This window comes from Carcharodon carcharias, chromosome 1 (genome assembly GCF_017639515.1).
Source record: "Carcharodon carcharias isolate sCarCar2 chromosome 1, sCarCar2.pri, whole genome shotgun sequence".
Classification (NCBI taxonomy): domain Eukaryota; kingdom Metazoa; phylum Chordata; class Chondrichthyes; order Lamniformes; family Lamnidae; genus Carcharodon; species Carcharodon carcharias.
Window position 1 is genome coordinate 150,314,579 of NC_054467.1, and position 19,126 is coordinate 150,333,704.

A 19,126-nucleotide genomic window follows, 5' to 3' on the forward strand; every position below is an offset into this window, starting at 1 on the left:
GCTACAACGCTGGCCTCCACTCGACAATGTGGAAAACTGCCCAGGTTTGTCCTGTCCACAAAAAGTAAGACAAATCCAACCCTGCCAACTGTCAGTCTACTCTCGATTATCATCGAACTGATGGAAGGGGTCATCAATAGTACTATCAAACGATGTTGACTCAGCAATAACCTGCTCATGAACACTCAATTTGGGTCCTGCCAAGGCCACTCAGCTCCTGACCCCATTTACAGCCTTGGTCCACACATGGACAAAAGAACTGAACTCCCGAGTTGAGGTGAGAGCGACTACCCTTGATATCAAGGCAGCATTTGACCAAGAGTGGCAACAAGGACCCCTAGCAAAACTGGAGTCAATGGGAATTGGGGGGAAAACGCTCCACTGGTTGGAGTCATACCTTTAATGAAGGAAGATGGTTGTGGTTGTTGGAGGTCAATCATCTCAATCCTGGGATGTCACTGCAGGAGTTCCTCATTGTAGTTTCCTAGGCCCAACCATCTTTAGCTGCTTCATCATTGACCTTTCCTCCATTATAAGATCAGAAGTTAGATGTTTACTGGTGTTGGCGCAATATGCAACACTATTTGTGACTTCTCATATGGAAGCAGTCCATGCTTGTATGCAACAAGACCTGGACAACATGCAGGCTTGGGCTGGTAAGTGGCAAGTAATATTCATGCCACACAAGTGTCAGGCAATGGCCATCTCCAAAAAGAGAATCTAATCATCCCCCCTTGACATTCAATGGCATCTCTGAATCTTCCGCTATCAACATCCTGGTGTTACCATTGACCAGAAACTGAACGGAACTAGCCATATAAATACTGTGGCTAAAAGAGCAGGTTAAAAGCTGGGAATTCTGCAGAGGGTAACTCACCCCCTGACTCCCCAAAGCCAGTCCACCATCTACAAGGTACAAGTCAGGAGTGTGAAGGAATACTCTTCATTTCTCCGGATCAGCAGCTCCAACAACCCTCAAGAAACTCAACATCATCCAGGACACAGCCTGCTTGATCAGCAGACACCAACCCCACCCAGCCCCTGCCCACCTTCCCTCAACCGTCTCTCACCACCCTGACTTGGGACTATAGCATTTTCCTTCATTGTGGCTGGATCAAAATCCTGGAGCACCCTCCCTAACAGCACTGTGGGTGCACCTCTTCACCCTATGGATTGTACAAGTTCAAGAAGGTAACTCTGCACCACCTCCTCATTGGCAATTAGGGATGGGCAACAAATGTTGGCCTAGCCAGTGACTCCCACATCCTGTAAAAATTTTTTTAAAAAGTTGTCCTCAACGGGTCATTGATATTCAGCTTTTACAACCGGCAAACATCCATCCACATCTGAACAACCAGACCTACAAGAATTAGGCAGTAGGTTTGTGGAAATGTAGCTGTTTCATACCTTGCATTTAAAGGATGTTAAGATCCAAGTATTAATTTATGGATCAAATAGCAATTCCAGCTTCGTTAATCATTTTGGAGAGACATAATTGGATTTTATTCTTTAAAAATCTTCATTCCACTTTGGACTGGTAATTTAGAACATTGACCCAGTGTGAATTCCCTGCCTTACACCACTGTAGGCCATCACAAAGACTGTAATGGTTCAATGGTAGTGGTTATGATCTGAAATAAGTTTTTTTTTTAATTCATTCATGGAATGTGGGCTTTGCTGGCTGAGCCAGCATTTATTGCCCATCCCTAATTGCCCTTCAGTAGGCAGTGGTGGGCTGCCTTCTTAAAATGCTGCAGTCCATGTGGTGTAGCTACACCCATTGTGCTGTTAGGAAGGAAGTTCCAGGATTTTGAGCCAGCGACAGTGAAGGAACAGCGATATAATTCCAAGTCAGGATGATGAGTGACTTGGAGGGGAACTTCCAGGTGGTGGTGTTCCCATCTATCTATTGCCCTTGCCCTTGTCCTTCTAGATGGTAGTGGTCGTGGGTTTAGAAGGTGCTGTCGAAGGAGCTTTGATGAATTCCTACAGTGCATCTTGTAGATGGTACAGACTACTGCATCACTGGTGGAGGGAGCGAATGTTTATGGATGTGGCGCCAATCAAGCTGGCTGCTTTGTCCTGAACGGTGTCAAGCTTCTTGAGTGTTGTGGGGGTTGCACTCATCCAGGCAAGTGGAGAGTATTCCATCACACTCCTGACTTGTGCCTTGTAGATGGACAGGCTTTGGGGAGTCAGATGGTGAATTACTCGCTGCAGGATTCCTAGCTTCTGACCTGCTCTTGTAGCCACAGTATTTATATGGCTTGTCCAGTTCAGTTTTTGGTAATGATAATGCTCAGGATGTTGACACAAGCAAGGTCCCACAATCAGCAATGAGACATATAACCAGATAATCTGTTTTGGAGGTGTTGACTGAGTGATAAAAGGCAGTCAAGACTCTGGAGAACTGCTCTTTTTTGGGGTTGGGGGAGTGGTTGGTTGCTGGTTGAGGGGAGGGGTGGAATTTCATGGATCTTTGTATACCAACCGGAGAGGGTAGATATGTTTAACATCTCAGATAAACCTGATTCTTCTGACTGCAGCACTCTTAATACTGCATTGAAGTATCTGCCTAGATTATGTGCTCAAATCTTTGGAGTGTAACTTGAACCAACAATCTGGAGAACCAGCGATATGAGTGCAACCACTGAGCCAAGGCTGAGACCTGCAATCAGATCTATCATTGACTAAAATGCTTGCACCAACTTCCCAAAAAATACAAAAAAATTCTTTCACTGCAAAAGATGAATGTTTAAGGCAAAGATATCTCTACAGTAGTTACTTATGCCAGATTTGCCTCACCAGTCATTCTTAAAGCTAGACTTTACTTGCATGGAGTGTGAGGAATTTCAGCCTATAAATGCTTTGCAAGTGTGTGGGGGTACTCCTTGTACAAGGGCTCAAGGTGGCCAAAGTACCAAGTATAGTCAGTCATTATGGCACAGGAGCAGGCCAGTCAGCCCATTGAATCCATGGCAGTTTGTATTTCTTGCCCAAAATCTTAAATCTTTGTCCCCTAGTCCTTGCACTGTCAGCTAATGAGAACAGCCTTTCTTTGTCTATCTTATCTAAACCTGTCATAATTTTGCACACCAAACAGATCTCCCCTCAATTTCTCTTGTTCCAAGGAAAACACCACCAGTTTCTCCAATCTAACCCTGTAGCTTAAACCCCTCATCCCAGGAACCAATCTGGTAAATCTCAGTAATTGCTGAAAATACACAACAGGTCAGGCAACATCTGAGGAGAAACAAATAGTTAATGTTTCAGGTGAATAGCCTCTCATAAAAATTGGAAAAAGTTAGAGAGGCAATAGGTTTTAAGCAAGTGCAGAGGGGAGGGGAAGGAATACATTGGTGCAAGGCAGGAGAAATAAAATGATGGTGAAAGGCAAAAAGGGATGGTCATGAGACAAAGAAAAAAAGATGGGTCTAGAGGAGGTATAATCTGCAATCACAGAACTATCACCAACAGCTGCAGTCTTAAAAAAAATGATGGCTGTGATTCAACTCAATATTGAGTCCAGAATGTTGTAAGCTGTCTAATCAAACAATGAGCTGCCAGTTCTCGAGCTTCCATTGAGATTTATTGGAGCAATTTAGGAAGCAAATCAGGGTGGGAGTGGGGCAGATAATTAAAATCACAGGCTACTAGGAATTTGGGATCATGTTTGAGGATTGAATGGATGTGTCCTATAAAGCAAACAAGCCAATCTGCACTAGCTCTTGCAAAGGTAGAGACTATATCATGAGCAGTCAGTCCGCGGCTACGTTTGCTGCCGGATGTCCTTGGAGAGGGAGCACGCTGTGCCTGCTGACACTCTCGAGGCCTTCCGTGCTCGGTGGGCACCGCGGGGACTGGGATGTTTTGTTGACCCCTTTAATCACATTTTGATTTAAAGTTTGTAAGGTTCCTTTAAACTTTGTCCTTGGTTTTACAGCTGACCTGAATTAGGGGCTGTGCCTGATTTATCCCAATTTTGTTGATTTGGTTTTCATTTAAAAGATTATCATGAGCAGTCAGCAGAGTAAATATGCTTTCAATTCAGTAGAATTGAAAGAAGTAGAAATATATTGCCTTCAGTTACAAGGAATGTTTCAGGCCCTGGACGGTGAAGGTAAAAGTCCAAGTGTTGCATCTCCTGCACATGCATGGAAAGGTGTCGAGGGAAGGGGTGAGGGTGTTGGGGGTAATTGAAGCAGCAACCAGAGTATTGCAAAGGGAACAGTTCTTTTGGAAGGCTAAAAGTGGAGAGAAGGGGAAGATGTGCTTGGTAGTGGTATCACAAAGGATGTGGTGGAAATAGCTGAGGAGAGCATCACTGAATCCTTTAAAGTGCATGAAGAATTGACATACATGTGCATATGGGTTAATAAATCAAATTTTACAGAAAATGTAAGAAAGTGACAATTATAAGAACTGCAAGTTTTTGAGGGAGGATTGAAACCAACTTAAATTTTAGTTGTAATGTGGTAGTAGCTATGAACTACCATTATTGAAGATGGTGAGAATTTGAAATCTTTTTTAAAAAAACTTATGAATCTCAAAGATGGTTATTCAAAAAGAGCTCTTTTCTTTTAATGTTGGGCTTACAGGACAGTGTATGCTTATTAACCTGCCACCCACCTGAAAGCATTTGGATGTTTAGTGATGATTCTTGTTTTGCAAGGCAGTAGCCCATATCCTGCTGCAATCTGGAAACACCTTGCCTTCAACTTTAGAAAGGGAATTGTAACAGAGAGAATTAGGGTTGCAAGGAACTGAGACCTGGAACACAGAAATTGAGGTGAGATGCTGTTATAATGTAGGAATGCAGCAATCAATTTGTGCACAGTAAGGTCCAACAAATATCAGTGAGATGATGACCAGATAATCTGTTTTAGTGATGTTGGTTGAGGGACAATTTTGGCCAGGACATTGGAAGAAACCCTCTTTGTATTGGGGCATGGGATCTTCCACAGCCACCTGAAAGGTCAGTCGAGGTCTCAATTTAGTTGTCATCAGAAAGATGGCACCTCTGACAGTACATTACTCCCTCAGTACTGCACTGAAGTGTCAACCTGAATTATGTGCTCAAGTTTCATCAAAGTGAGTCTTGAATCCATGACCATCTGACTCAGATAAGAATATAACTACTGAACCAAGGCTGCGACCTGTTCCTTGATGTTTTTCAATGGTAGGGGCTATAAAACATGATTTAAAAAAACAGACAATTGCCAGTATTTGTAGGGTTTAGATTATCAAATCAGGTTTAAAATAGCAGATAAAATTGAGATTTAGGACAGAGAACAGGAGAAATATTTTCTCTCGGCTGTGAGGCTGAGGAATGCACTCCATGAGTTAGTGAATGAAGCAGACACTTGGCAACATTCAAAACTAGATTGGATAGATGGTTGAAGGAAAGGATATAGGAACAGAGTGGCATCAATGAGGACTACTGCATATGTAGATGGTAAATACCTACATAGACTGGTTGGGCTGAACAGACTGTTTCCATGGGAGCCTTTGTACATAAATTCCATAGCACTTTATCTAGTTAAGAATGAACGTGAATTGTGACTAACAAAAGCCTGGCATGGATTTAGTTATTCTGAAAAAAATTTATCTTGTAATGTGAATTACTCCTTGAAGCCCATGAATCACTGATGAGGCATTATGTAACACAGTTACTGAGTAGTAAGCACAAATTCAGGTCACAGAAGTACATTCCATGTAAGTTTTCTTTTGCAGTTCTATGTTTGCTACACATTCTGCACAGAAGTCCTTGCCTACCAGCTAGCATCATAGCAACAATTCTCTACAGAAGCTTAAAGCCCAAATTTTTTCTATGCACATATAGAAAATAAATATAGAAATAAAATTCATGCTGTGTGTCCAGGAATTTTTTTTCAACCAATTAGTGACAAACCCAACAAGAGTAGATGCAATTCTAGACCTAGTCTTGGGGAACGAAGAAGGGCAATGGGTGAAGTGACAGTTGGCAACCATATTGGGGACAGTGATCACAATTCAGATAGATTTAGCATTACCATGGAAAAGGACATAGATAAAGCAGGAGTAAAATTCTTGAACTGGGGAAGGCAAATTTTGCAGAAATGAGAAGGGACTTGGCTGAGGTGGACTGAATAGCACTGCTGGAGGATAAATCAGTGGAAAACCAGTGAGAAGCACTAAAAAGTGAGATCCTAATTGTACAAAGTAGACATGTCCCCTACAAAAATAAGTGTGGTACTGCCAAATCTGGACCCCCCTGGTTGTCTAGAGGAATACAGGGGAAGATCAAACAGAATAAGAAAGTGTACAATAGGCACAAAGAACTAAGAACTGCAGATAGCCTAGACGAATATAGGAAGTGCAGGGACGAAGTAAAAAAGAAAATAAGGAAATCCAAGAGAGGGCATGAAAAACGATTAGCAAGTAAAGTTAAAGATAACCCAAAGATGTTTTACCAATACATTAATGCTAAAAGGTTAGTTAAGGAAAAAGTGGGACCTATCAGAGGTGAAGATGGAAACTTGTGTGTAGATCTAGGCTGTGGGAAGGGTTTTGAATGAATATTTTGGCTCCATGTTTACTAAGGAAAGGGAGGATTTAGAAACAGTAGTCCAGGAGGAACACAGAGATATTGGACGGGATAGTCATAAAGAGAGAGGAAGTACTCGAAGGGTTGAAATCCTTGAAAGTTGACAAGTCACCAGCGCCAGAGGGATTGTTTCCAAGGCTGCTGAAGGAAGTCGGGGAGGAGATAGCAGATGCTCTGAGGATGATTTTCCAATCTTCACTAGATACAGGGGAGGTACCGGAGGACTGGAGAAATGCAAACGTAGTTCCATTGCTTAAAAAGGGATCAAAGGAAATGCTAAACAATTATAGGCCAGTTAGTCTTACAACGGTGGTGAGTAAATTAGTAGAATCAATCCTGAGAGATAGGATTAACTCTCATGTGGAAACCTCATGGAGCCAGAAGACAACACAAGTAAAGGGCAACAAGCCAAACCATGTTGGCAGTCCAAACCAACATCAGTTCTCAAATCCTAGGATTTACTCATAAAAATGTCTGTTTTGAAATCATTATTGATTAAGTCCAAAACATAAAGTGCACAGTCAAAAGATTAGAACCAGACCTTGCAGAAGTGAAATGAGGAAACGCTTTTTCACACAAAGGATGATAGAAGTTTGGAACTCTTCCACAAATGGCAGTTGATGCCAGATCGATTGTTAATTGTAAAACTAAGATCATAGAATGATTATAGTACAACAGGATGTCACTCAGTCAGTCATGTCCATGCCAACTCTCTGCAAGAGCAACTCAGCTAGTCCCACTCAATTGCCCTTTACCCTAGTCCTACAATTTTTTTTGTTCAGGTGCTTTTCAAATTTCCTTTTGAAAGCCACGATTGAATCTGCCTCCACCACAATCTTAGGCAGTGCATTCCAGAACATGTCGCCAGTTCTTCTTTTGCCATTCACTTAAAATCACTGTCCTCTGCTTTTCAACCTTTCCAACTTTTCCTAGCCCCCCACCCCACCAAATCTTTTTGAAAACCTCAACAATTCTCCACTCCATCTTCTCTAAGGAGAATGATCTCAGCTTCACCAATCTATCCATGTAATTGAAGTCACTTATCTCTGGAACTATTCTTGTAAATCTTTTCTGCACCCTTCTGAAAGCCTTCATATTGTTCCTAAAGTGTGGTGCCCAGAATTGAACACTGTTATGGCAGAGTGAATGGTAAATGCTGAACTGCTCAAATCCCAGGGGGAAACTTGAAACAGCTGCCACAAATGTTTTGCAATTTGTATTTTATTTCAAGTTGCATGCTCTGGATTCAAAAATAATAAGACTACCATGAATTCAGAGGTTTTTAAGAGAAGTAAATTAAACACTTATTAACGAAAGATTCCAAGCACATACATAGTTCTACAAATTACTACTATAATAATGCCTAAAACCCCTAATTAATCTAACTCCCACTTACACCTCCATTAAGGCAACAATACAACAAATAGATTTGAACAGGCCCAGGCAAAACAACACAATGCCCTGGACAGTCGCATTCAAAATGAGTTTTCTCAGCTTCAGTTCCTGTGGACAGCAATTCGATACACAGAGGCTGGAGGCTTTTCAAACTTGCGTTAGATCCTGGAATACCCTTCCCTCTTACACATAGCCTCATCTCCATCATTCATGTTTCTCCCTTTTTAATGCAATCTCCATTGTTCCCATGTGTTTTTGCAACTTTACTTTTCTCATAGTACTAATTTATGAAAAGATTTAGATTTATATTCTCAGTAAATTTTGGGAAAAATAAACACACTGTTTGGCTTAGCTTCTCCTGGCTAAGTGTAACATCTTACCATCTCTTTGAAATTCAAACTACTCTAATTTATCTAAAAATGCAAATTTTCCTTACACCTCACATTCTAAAACTTTAGCCATGTTTACATATTTAGCATTTCAAAACTAGCTTGTTAGTTGATGACTCAAAGCCTCCAGACCAGCTGTCTCCAATTCAATTAAATCCCACCCCCCCAACACACACACACACACACACAAACTCCACTATTAACCAACTTTTACAATAAATCACAATATTATGAGAATTATTATATTTTCTTGATATCCCCTCTTTACAGGAAAATGAACCACCATACTTTAAAAAGATGGTTCATTTTCTTAACCCATCTTCCATTACCTTCTATACTTTTCTACATGCTCACACAATTAGATTACCATATGCATGCATTAACATAATATATATACAAACCCTTCATATCAAAAGAAATCATTTCAGTCCAGTGTCCAGGTTTTTAAATGTCCAATTTTCCCTTTTAGCTTCAAACTCTAGTGCATCTGCAATTAGATTTTCTCGTCCAGCCACTTGTATAATCTGTAGATTAAATGGTTGCAGTAATAAACTCCATCTTAATAGCCTTGCACTTCAGTCTCAATTTGTCCAGAAACTTTAAAGGATTGTGGTCTATGTAAACAATTGTTTCTGATGAATTGTTTGCAACATAAATCTCAAAATGCTGCACTGCTAACACCAGATCCAGAATCCTTTTCGATTATTGAATGTCTTCTTTGTTGCACATTCAAAATCCGTAAAAAAAAAAAGAACCCTGTTGGTTTCTCAATTCCAGTTCCTTCATGTTGTAACAGTATGGCCCCAATGCCTATATCGTTTGCATGAACAACCAACTTAAATTGCTTGGCATAATTGGGTACTGCCAAAACTGGTGTCGTAGTCAATACAAATTTCAAACTGTCAAATGCCTTCAGACACTCCTGTGCCCATTGAAACTTCTTGTTATTTTTTAATAGTTCAGTCAATGAAGCAACCACACTGCTAAAATTTGGTACAAATTTCTGGTAAAACCCACTCATGCCCAGAAATCCCAAAACTTCTTATTTTGTTGTCGGTATAGGGAAACCCATGATAACCTTGACTTTCTCATCTCTTGGAGCCACCTTATCATATCCAATCATATGGCCTAGATACTTAACTCGCACTTCTGCAAATTCACTTTTAGCCAAGCTTATCACCAAACTAGATTCTTGTAGTTGACTAAATAATTCTTCTAGATGTTGTAAATGCTCTTCCTATGTTTGACTGAAAATTATCATGTCACCAATATAAACAGTACAATTGCGCAATCCTGCATTAACTACCCACATGGGCCCCAGTTATGCCTGTTTCTTTATAGGATATGTGGAACATTCCTTGTTCCAGTCCTACTCAGACCCCCTCCCACAGCTCTTTCTCTGGTACATCGATGACTGTTTTGGTGCCGCTTCATGCTTTCGTCTGGACCTGGAAAAATTTATTAATTTTGCTTTCAATTTCCACCCCTCCATCACTTTCACATGGTCCATCACTGACACTTCCCTTCCCTTCCCTTCTTTGGTACCTCTGCCTCAATTTCCGGTGATAGACTGTCCACCAGTATTCATTACAAGCCCACCGACTCTGCCAGCTACCTCGACTACAACTCCTCACACCCTGCTTCCTGTAAAGATTCCATTCCATTCTCTCAGTTCCTTCACCTCTGTCACATCTGTTCCAATGATGCCACTTTCCAAAATAATGTTTCTGACATGACTTCCTTCTTTCTTAGCCGAGGTTTCCCACACACGGTGGTTGACAGGGCCCTTAACCATGTCCGGACCCATCTTCCACGCCTCTGCCCTCACACATTCCTCTCCCTCCCAGAACCATAATAGGTTCCCTCTTTTCCTCAATTTTTACCCCCCCAGCCTCTGCATTCAAAGGATCATCCTCCGCCATTTCCATCAACTCCAGCATGATGTCACCACCAAACACATCTTCCCTTCACTGCCCCCTTGTTGGCGTTCCGTAGAGACCATTCCCTCCAGGACACCCTTGTCCACTCTTCTATCGCCCGCAACACCTCAACCCCCTCCCAATGCACCTTCCCATACAATCGCAGAAGGTGCAACATGTGCCCCTTTATTTCCCCCATCCTCACGTCCAAGGGCCCAAACACTCCTTTCAAGTGAAGCAGCATTTCACTTGCACTTCCCTCAATTTAGTCTACTGCATTCGTCGTTCCCAATGCAGTCCCCTCGACATTGGAGAGACCAAACTCAGACTGGGTGACCGCTTTGCAGAACACCTTCGGTCTGTCCGCAAGCATGACCCAGACCTCCCTGCCATTTCAACACACCACCCTGCTCTCATACCCACATGTCCGTCCTTGGCTTGCTGCAATGTTCCAGTGAAGCTCAAAGCAAACTGGAGGAACAGTACCTCATCTTCGATTAGGCACTTTACAGCCTTCCGGACTTAACATTCAGTTCAACAACTTCAGATCATGAACTCTCTCCTCCATCCTCACCCACTTTTTTGATCTCCTTTTTTCAAATATTTAGTTTTTAATTTTTATATATATATTTTTCCCTTCTATTTCTATCATTATTTTTAAAATTTATTTCCACTCATTGTTTTCTCCCCACCTTTTAGCCTATTTTGATCTTTTCTCCCACACTGTCCCCACCCCCCACCCCATCCTCACTAGGACTAACTGTTACTTGCTCATCCTGCTTTCTACCTTTAATGTCACCATTAGCACATTCCTCAGATAATATCACCACCGTCAACACCCCTTTGTCCTTTTGTTTATGACATCTTTTGCAATCTCTCCTTTGCCTCTACCTATCACTGGCCCTCTATCCAGCTCTAACTGTCCCACCCCCCTTAAACAGTATATATTTCACCAAGTTTTTACTTTTCTTTAGTTCTGAAGAAGAGTCATTTGGACTCGAAACATTATCTCTGTCTTTCTCTCCACAGATGCTGTCAGGCCTGCTGAGCTTTTCTAGCAATTTTTATTTTTGTTCCTGCATTAACTTTGTCAGTCTTTTGAAATGGTATGACTTTAAACTGATAGAGCTCATCTGGTATCACAAAAGCCAATATCTCCTTTGCTCTCTCCGATAATGGTACTTGTCAATATTCTCTGAAGTCAATCTTTGTGATAAATTTTAATTGTTCCTTTCTTAACGTAGTCTTCCAACCATGGTCTAGGATATGAATCTGCTTTTGTCCCTGCATTCACCTTTAGATAGTCCATGCACAGTCTTTGTGTTCTATCTGATTTCGATACCATCACAATAGGCTAACTCCAAATTACTGCAACTAAATTGGATGATGTCATTTTGAAGCATGAATTTAATTTCTTTCTCTACTTGTGATAACATTGCTGGATTTAATCTATAAGGATGTTGCCTTATCGAAGATGAAACTTCTACACACACATCATGTGTAGCTAAATTTGTCCTCCCCAGCTTATTCCCACAAGTAGCTTTGTGTGAATCCAAATCACTTTGACACTTGTCTGGAACAGTTTAAATTTTCAACCCCATTATCCAATTTGGTTAGAGGAAAATCAATTTCAGAATCTTTCATTTCCACCTATTTCTCCTTAACTACCACCACTAATACCTCCTCTTGGTCCTCTTCCCTGTCAAAGTACTTTTTAAGCATATTTACATGACACACCCTCTGCTTCATTCTTCTATCTGGAGTATTTATTAAATAATTTACTTCCCTTGGTTTCTTTTCAATCCTGTAAGGCCCACTAAACCTTGCCTTTAATGAGTCACCCAGTACTGGTAACAGAACTAGCACTTTTTCCCCAGCAACAAAACTACGACCTGTGACTTTCCTGTCTGCCTTCACTTTCACCACTTGCTGTGATATCTTTAAATGTTCCCTAGCTAACTCACGTGCTCTGTCCAATCTTTCTCTGAAGTTTGATACATAATCCAAGAGAGCAGCTTCTGAATTTTGACCCACTAATTTCAGATGAATCAATTTCATGGTCCCCTTACCTCATGACCACAAACTAATTCAAAAGGACTAAATCCAGTCAATGCATTAAAAGCATCCCTAATAGTAAATAACAAGAATGGAATTCCCCCATCCCAACCCTATGGATAGTCTTGACTATATGCCGTCATCATAGTTTTTAAAGCTTGATGCCATCTTCCCAAAGCCCCTTGTGATTCAGGATGATAGGCTGTTGACTTAAACTGTCTTATCCCCAAATTGTTCATTACTTCCTTAAACAGCTGTGACATACAATCTGACCAGGGTTCAAATTTCATTTCTTTTGGTAAACCATATCTTGTAAAAAAAAATTAATCAACTCTTCCACAATTCTCTTTGTTATAATATTTCTCAAAGGTATCACTCCAGGAAACCTTGTCAACACATCCATTAATGTCGGTAAGTACTGATTTCCACTTTTAGTCTTAGGGAGGGATCCTACACAATCAATCATGACCCTAGCAAAAGGTTCTTCAAATGCTGGAATTGGAATTAAAGGTGCTGGCTTAATCACTGCTTGTGGTTTCCTTATCACCTGATGTGTGACATGTTCTATAGAATTTGACTACATCACAGTGCAATCCAGGCAAATAACAATGTTTCTGCCTGTGTCTAATTCTTGAATGTACCCCCATTGGAATTTCATGTGCTATTCTCAGGATCTCATTTCTATATCCAAATGATATAACAATCTGATGTACTTCCCTTCAGTTTTCATCTGCTGAAACACGATATGGCCATCACTTTCTCAATAAAACATCACCCTTAAGGTAATAACATTCTGGAATACATTCTGCCTCTGTTTCTGAGTAAGCTGTTTGGTAGAAGTGTCTTATTTGCATATCCTTTTTCTGTAACTCTATCAACTGCCTTGAGCTAAATACCAGCTGTATTGTCTTCCATTCGTTCTTGTTGAACAGTCTTATCAAAAACAATAAAAAAATAAAAAATACCTGGAAAAACTCAGCAGGTCTGGCAGCATCGGCGGAGAAGAGTACAGTTGACGTTTCCAGTCCTCATGACCCTTCAACAGAACAGTGTATCAAAAACTGTAAGATAATTGAACTTCCTGTTCTTCCTCTTTCAATCTGTAAGCCCGTGATCATGTTATCACACAATCTGGGAACAATCCAGGATGCCCTTTCTGCAACACTTCTGTTGAAAAACCTCTACAGGCTGCTCAACTATCATAGGCATCACCCACATCTGTAACCCAACTATAACATTACCTAAAATAAATTGAACCCCTGCAATGGGCAATTTTTCCATTACTCCAACAATCACCTCACGTGTTTTCTGCTTAATCTTTAAATTTACCTTCCACAATGGAATAGGTTTAGCATCTCCATGCACCCCACTTATTATCACTTTTTCCTGCAACACTCCCTATGAACAACAAATATCACAACATTAAGGATTGACTAGCCCCTGTGTCTCTTAAAATGTTATCATCTTTACCTACCCCACCCTGTATACATGGAAAGACTTCCCCTTCACATACAAAATCTTTAAACATTTCTGCAACCTGGTCCTCAGAACTCCCTTGGGTAAATTGTGAACACATTCCCACTTCTTTACCTATCACTGATTCTTCCTGCTTTAGCTTTACACAAACCATTGGTTTTTCCTGTGCCTGAACCTCAGAACCCAAAGTACTTTTGCTTCCAGAACTTTTCTGCATCCCAATAATCTGAACAGATTTTCCCTGTAATTTCCAACACACTGACTTCATGTGCCCAACTTTATTACAATGAAAACCCCTCAATTTTTGAGAGTCACTTCTATCCTCAGCACCTCCCATTCACCTTCGCACTTTCTATCTTTCTCTGATTTAAAAGGGTGATGAAGAAAACATTTAGGTCTATGAAATAACTCATAATCATCAGCTATCTCTGTTGCTTGTCTTACCGTTTCAATCCTCTGTTCCTCCACATGAGTTCTCACTACAGAAGGAATTGAATCTTTAAATTCTTCCAAAAGAATTACTTCTCTAAGAGCTTCATATGTTGTCTCTATCTTTAATGCCCTTTTCCACCAATTAAAATTACTTTGTTTTACCCTCTGAAACTCAATATAAGTTTGCCCAGGCTGTTTTCTCATATTCCTAAATTTGTGCCTGTCATGCCTCAGGAACCAACTCAAATGCACTCAAAATAGCCTTTTTCACCACATCTTAGTCCAGACATTTCTTCTGACAGTGAAGCATAATCCTCTGTGCTCTTACCACCAACCTGGATTGTAACAATGAAGTCCAGTTTTCCTGTGGCCATTTCATCTGTTTAGTGATCTTCCCAAATGAAATAAAGAATGTGTCAACATCTTTTTCTTCAAACTTTGGAAGAGCTTGTACAAATTTAAGCATCTCCCCACAAGGTTCTGATCTGGAAATAAGTCCTTCCTCACCTTCTGGGTCTCTTTTGAAACTGTTAGCATGTTAAGCTGGAATTCTCTGGCTCTCTCTTTTTCTCTTTCCTCCTTTTCTAACTTTACCATTTCTATTTCCCTTTCCTGCTTTCTTTCACTCTCCTGCATGTTTGACTGTTCCCTTTGAAATGCTCGTTCTCTTTTTTTCCTCCAATTCAATCTTTTTCACTTGCAACTGAATTTGAGCCCCCATTCCAATGACCCATCCCTTGGAGAACTCAAGTCACTTGGATATTCCTTCTCATTTCAAATGCTGTGTATACCTTCAATTATGCCTGATTTCCTTACCCCTGCAGGCAATCTTAATTATAACTTATCTGCCTATTCCATTAACTTAGCTTTAGTTACCCTTTTTTAAACCAACCAAAGTTATAACCTCAATCCACAGACAAGTTTAGCAACTGCCAAAGCCATTTTGGAGTCTCACCACTTAAAAAAATACCTCACACCAACTCCTGAACTTCTCGTACTCATAACATTAAAACTCACCAACTCCAAACCAATAAAGCAATTTCAAATATTTCCTGCAAAGAGCTCACAATTTTGTTATGGGACAGTGGATGGTAAATGCTGAGCTGCTCAAATCCCAAAGGGAAACATGAAACAGCTGCCACAAACGTTTTTCAATTTGTATTTTATTTTGAGTTGCATGCCCTGAATTCAGAAGCAATAAGACTACCATGACTTCAGAGGTTTTTAGAAAACTAAATTAAACAGTTATGAACAAAAGAAAAGATTTCAAACGCATACATAGTTCTACAAATTACTGCTATAATAACTCCTAAAATCCCTAATTAAGCTGACTCCCAGTTACACCTCTGTTAAGGAAACAGTATAAACAAATAGATTTAAACAGACCCTGGCAAAGCAACACAATACCCTGAACGGCCACTTTCAAAATGAGTTTTCTCAGCTTTGGTTCCTGTAGACAGCAACTTGATGCACAGAGGCTGAAGGCTTTTCACACTTAGATCCAGGAATGCGTTCTCCTCTTACACATAGCCTAATCTCCTTTATACATGTTTCTCCCTTTTTAATGCAAATTCCATTGTTCCCATATGTTTTTGCAACTTTACTTTTCTCAAATTTAGTACTATGAAAAGATTTATATTATATCAGTAAGCTTTGGGAAAAATAAACACACTGTTTGGCTTAGCTTCTCCTGGCTAGGTGTAATGTTTTGCCTTCTCTTTGAAATTCAAACCACCCTAATTTATCTAAAAATTCAAATTTTTCTTACACCTCACATTCTGAAACTTTAGCCATGTTTACATATTTAGCATTTCAAAGCTAGCTTCTTTGTTGATGGCTCAAAACCTCCAGACCAGCTGTCACCAAATCAATTAAATCCCCCCACCACACACACCAACTATCCAAACTCCACTATTAACCCTTTTTACAATAAATCACAATAATATTATGAGAATAAATATTTTCATGACAATGCAATTCTTCAGTTAAGAATAAAATTTTTTGTAGAATTTCATCATAACCACCTTGTTTTTGTATTCTATGCCTCTGTTTATACAGCCCAGGATCCTAAGCACCTTTTCAACCACTTTCTGAACCTGCCCTCCTACCTTCAATGATTTATTCACATATACTCCCACGTCCCTGTTCTTGCATTTCCTTTAGAATTGTAACCTTTATATTGTGTTTTTTCTACCAAAATGTATCACTCCACACTTCTTTGCATTATATTTCATCTGCCACAAGGCTGTCCATTCCACTAGCCTGTCAATATCTTCTTAAAGTCTATCATTATCCTCCTCACAGTTCACAATACTTCAAGTTTTGCGTCACCTGCAAGTTTTGAAATTGTGCCCTGTACACCCAAATCTAGGTCATTAATATACATCGAGAAAAACAGTGGTTCCCCTGGGGAACCCACTGTGTACCTGTCTCCAGTCCAAAAGAACAACTGCTCACCAATATTTTGTTTCTTGTCACTCAGCCAACTTTGCATCCAGCTGCTACTGTCTCTTTTATTCCAAAGACTTCAACTTTGTTAGTAAGCTTATTAAACAGGATGGCACTTTATCAAACACATTATCTCATCAACTCTGTTACCTCATTAAAAAAAAATGAAATTGTTAGTTCAATATGATTTGCCTTTAATAAATCTGTGCTGACTTTTTCCTTAATTAATACACCTTTTCCATGTGACTTTTAATATTTCCCCTGATTGTCATCTCTGAAAGCTTTCTCACCACTGAGGTTAAACAGACTAGCCTGTAGTTGCTGGATTTATCCTTACACCCTTTTTCAAAGACATCTGCAAATTTCCATTCCTCTGATACCACCATTATTGGAAGATTATTGACTGTATCACAGCAATTTCCACCCTTCCATTGGCCTCCTTGATGCATCTGTCCAATCCTGGTGAGTTATCAACTTTAAGTACAGTCATCCTTTCGATTCCCTCCTCTTAATTTTTAGCTAGCTTCTCTTTCACTATAACTTTGACAACAACAACTTCCTTGCTAAAGACAGATGCAAAGTTTTCATTTAGCACTGTATTCAAGTTCTAAGTTCCACCTTTGGGTCCCTAATTAGCTTCACTCCCACCTCTTGCTACCCTTCTATTTATTTGTAAGACTTTTGGATTCCCTTTTGTGTTGGCTACCAGCTTCTACTCGCACTTTCTCTTCGCCTCTGTTTCCTTTTACATCCCCCCTCTAAAATTTCTATATTCAGCCTGGTTCTCATTTTTATTATCAACCTGACATCTGTTATACACACCCTTTTACTGTTTCATCTTGTTATCTATCACCTCTGCCCAGAGAGCTCTGACTTTATTTGCTCTACATTTTGCCCTCATGAGAATGTACCTCAGCTGTACCTAAAGCACCACTTCTTGAAAGGCAGCCCTTTGTTCCTTTGCAGTTTCACCTGGGGTAGAAATTGACCCTCCTCCAATTAAGTATTTCACTCCAGTTTGTTCTTTGTGTTTTTCACGGTTAATCTAAACCTTATTAAAATATGATTGTGATTCCCTAAACGTTCTACTGCTGACACTTAATCCACTTAATTCCCCAGAACAAGAACCACATCCAGCAATGCCCACTTCCTCATTGGGCTGAAAACATACTGATCAAGAAAATTTTCCTGAACACACTTCAGAAATTCTTGTCTCCCTTGTTACAACCAGTCCCCAGGTGAGATTGCCTAATTTATTAACTTCCCAAACAGGACCTCAATTTAGTTATGCTCTTGCATGAGGAGGAATGAGCTGGCTCCCCTTCTATATTCAATTCCCTTGGCTGGTTGCCACAAGGTTAATTTAAAAGACATCCCTCCACCGCCCTACCCCACCATGGATGCTTTTCTCAGTTTGTTTTTTTAGAAGGAGCCAATTTAACCAGGCTTTCTTGAGTCAAAAAAGGATAAGTTTATTAGTTACTAAAACCTGAGAAAAATAATAAAGACGCAACACACACACGTATCAGAAATGAGCAATTAAGAGTCCAAATAAAAGTTTTAAAAATATGCAAATAAGTCTTTGCCTTGTCCATGAGGTGTAAATGGTGGTATATTGTGGCCATTAAGTTGGTGATTCCAGTGGAGCTGACTTTGGTAGTTTTGCAGTTGGTTTGGAGACATTTGGTTCTTGGCATAGTTGAAGAGGCTGTCCTATTTCCTTTTTGATTGTGATTTCTGCTGAACCTTGCCTCCAGCAACAAAGAGAGAGAGAGAGAGAGAAGAGACTTTGCCTGTAATTGCAAGGGTGATTAGTTGGTTGTCTTGTGCTGTCACTCTTGCAGCACACCAGCATACAAACTAGCTTTTTAAGCTATTTTTTTCCTATGTATTCCAAGAGTGGAAATTGTCATCTTGCATTCATATCAGAACTATTTACATGTTCTGAGATATAAATCAACAGGAGATGGATTTTTGGGGGACTGCTGAGATGTGCAAATCAGCCTTCTGTCTCTGCAACCACAGGAGATTAAAGTTCAGTCTTTTGCATCTTGCCTATTTCCCTTTAGAGTGTCTCTGCTTGAAGAAGGGCATGACACCTTTTCAGGTACGACATTCCATGTTCTCTCAAGACATGTCTGTCAGTATAATCTATATAGGAATTTTCCAGAAGGTGCTCATTTTACATTGTCAGCCACCTTTTGCTCAGTGCCCTTGCTTGTATTTTTTAAAAGACACACAAATCTTCCTTAAAAAGTTTAATATGCCCAAAAGTAATTCATGATGGTAATCCACTTTTCATGGCACCCTCTATGCCCTTTACACATCCCTGTCTATGTTCATATCATTAAAGTCCTTTTTTAAATATATTTGTTTTTAGGATGCAGGCAAGTCTAGCGCATTCCTAATTGCCCATGAAAAGGTAG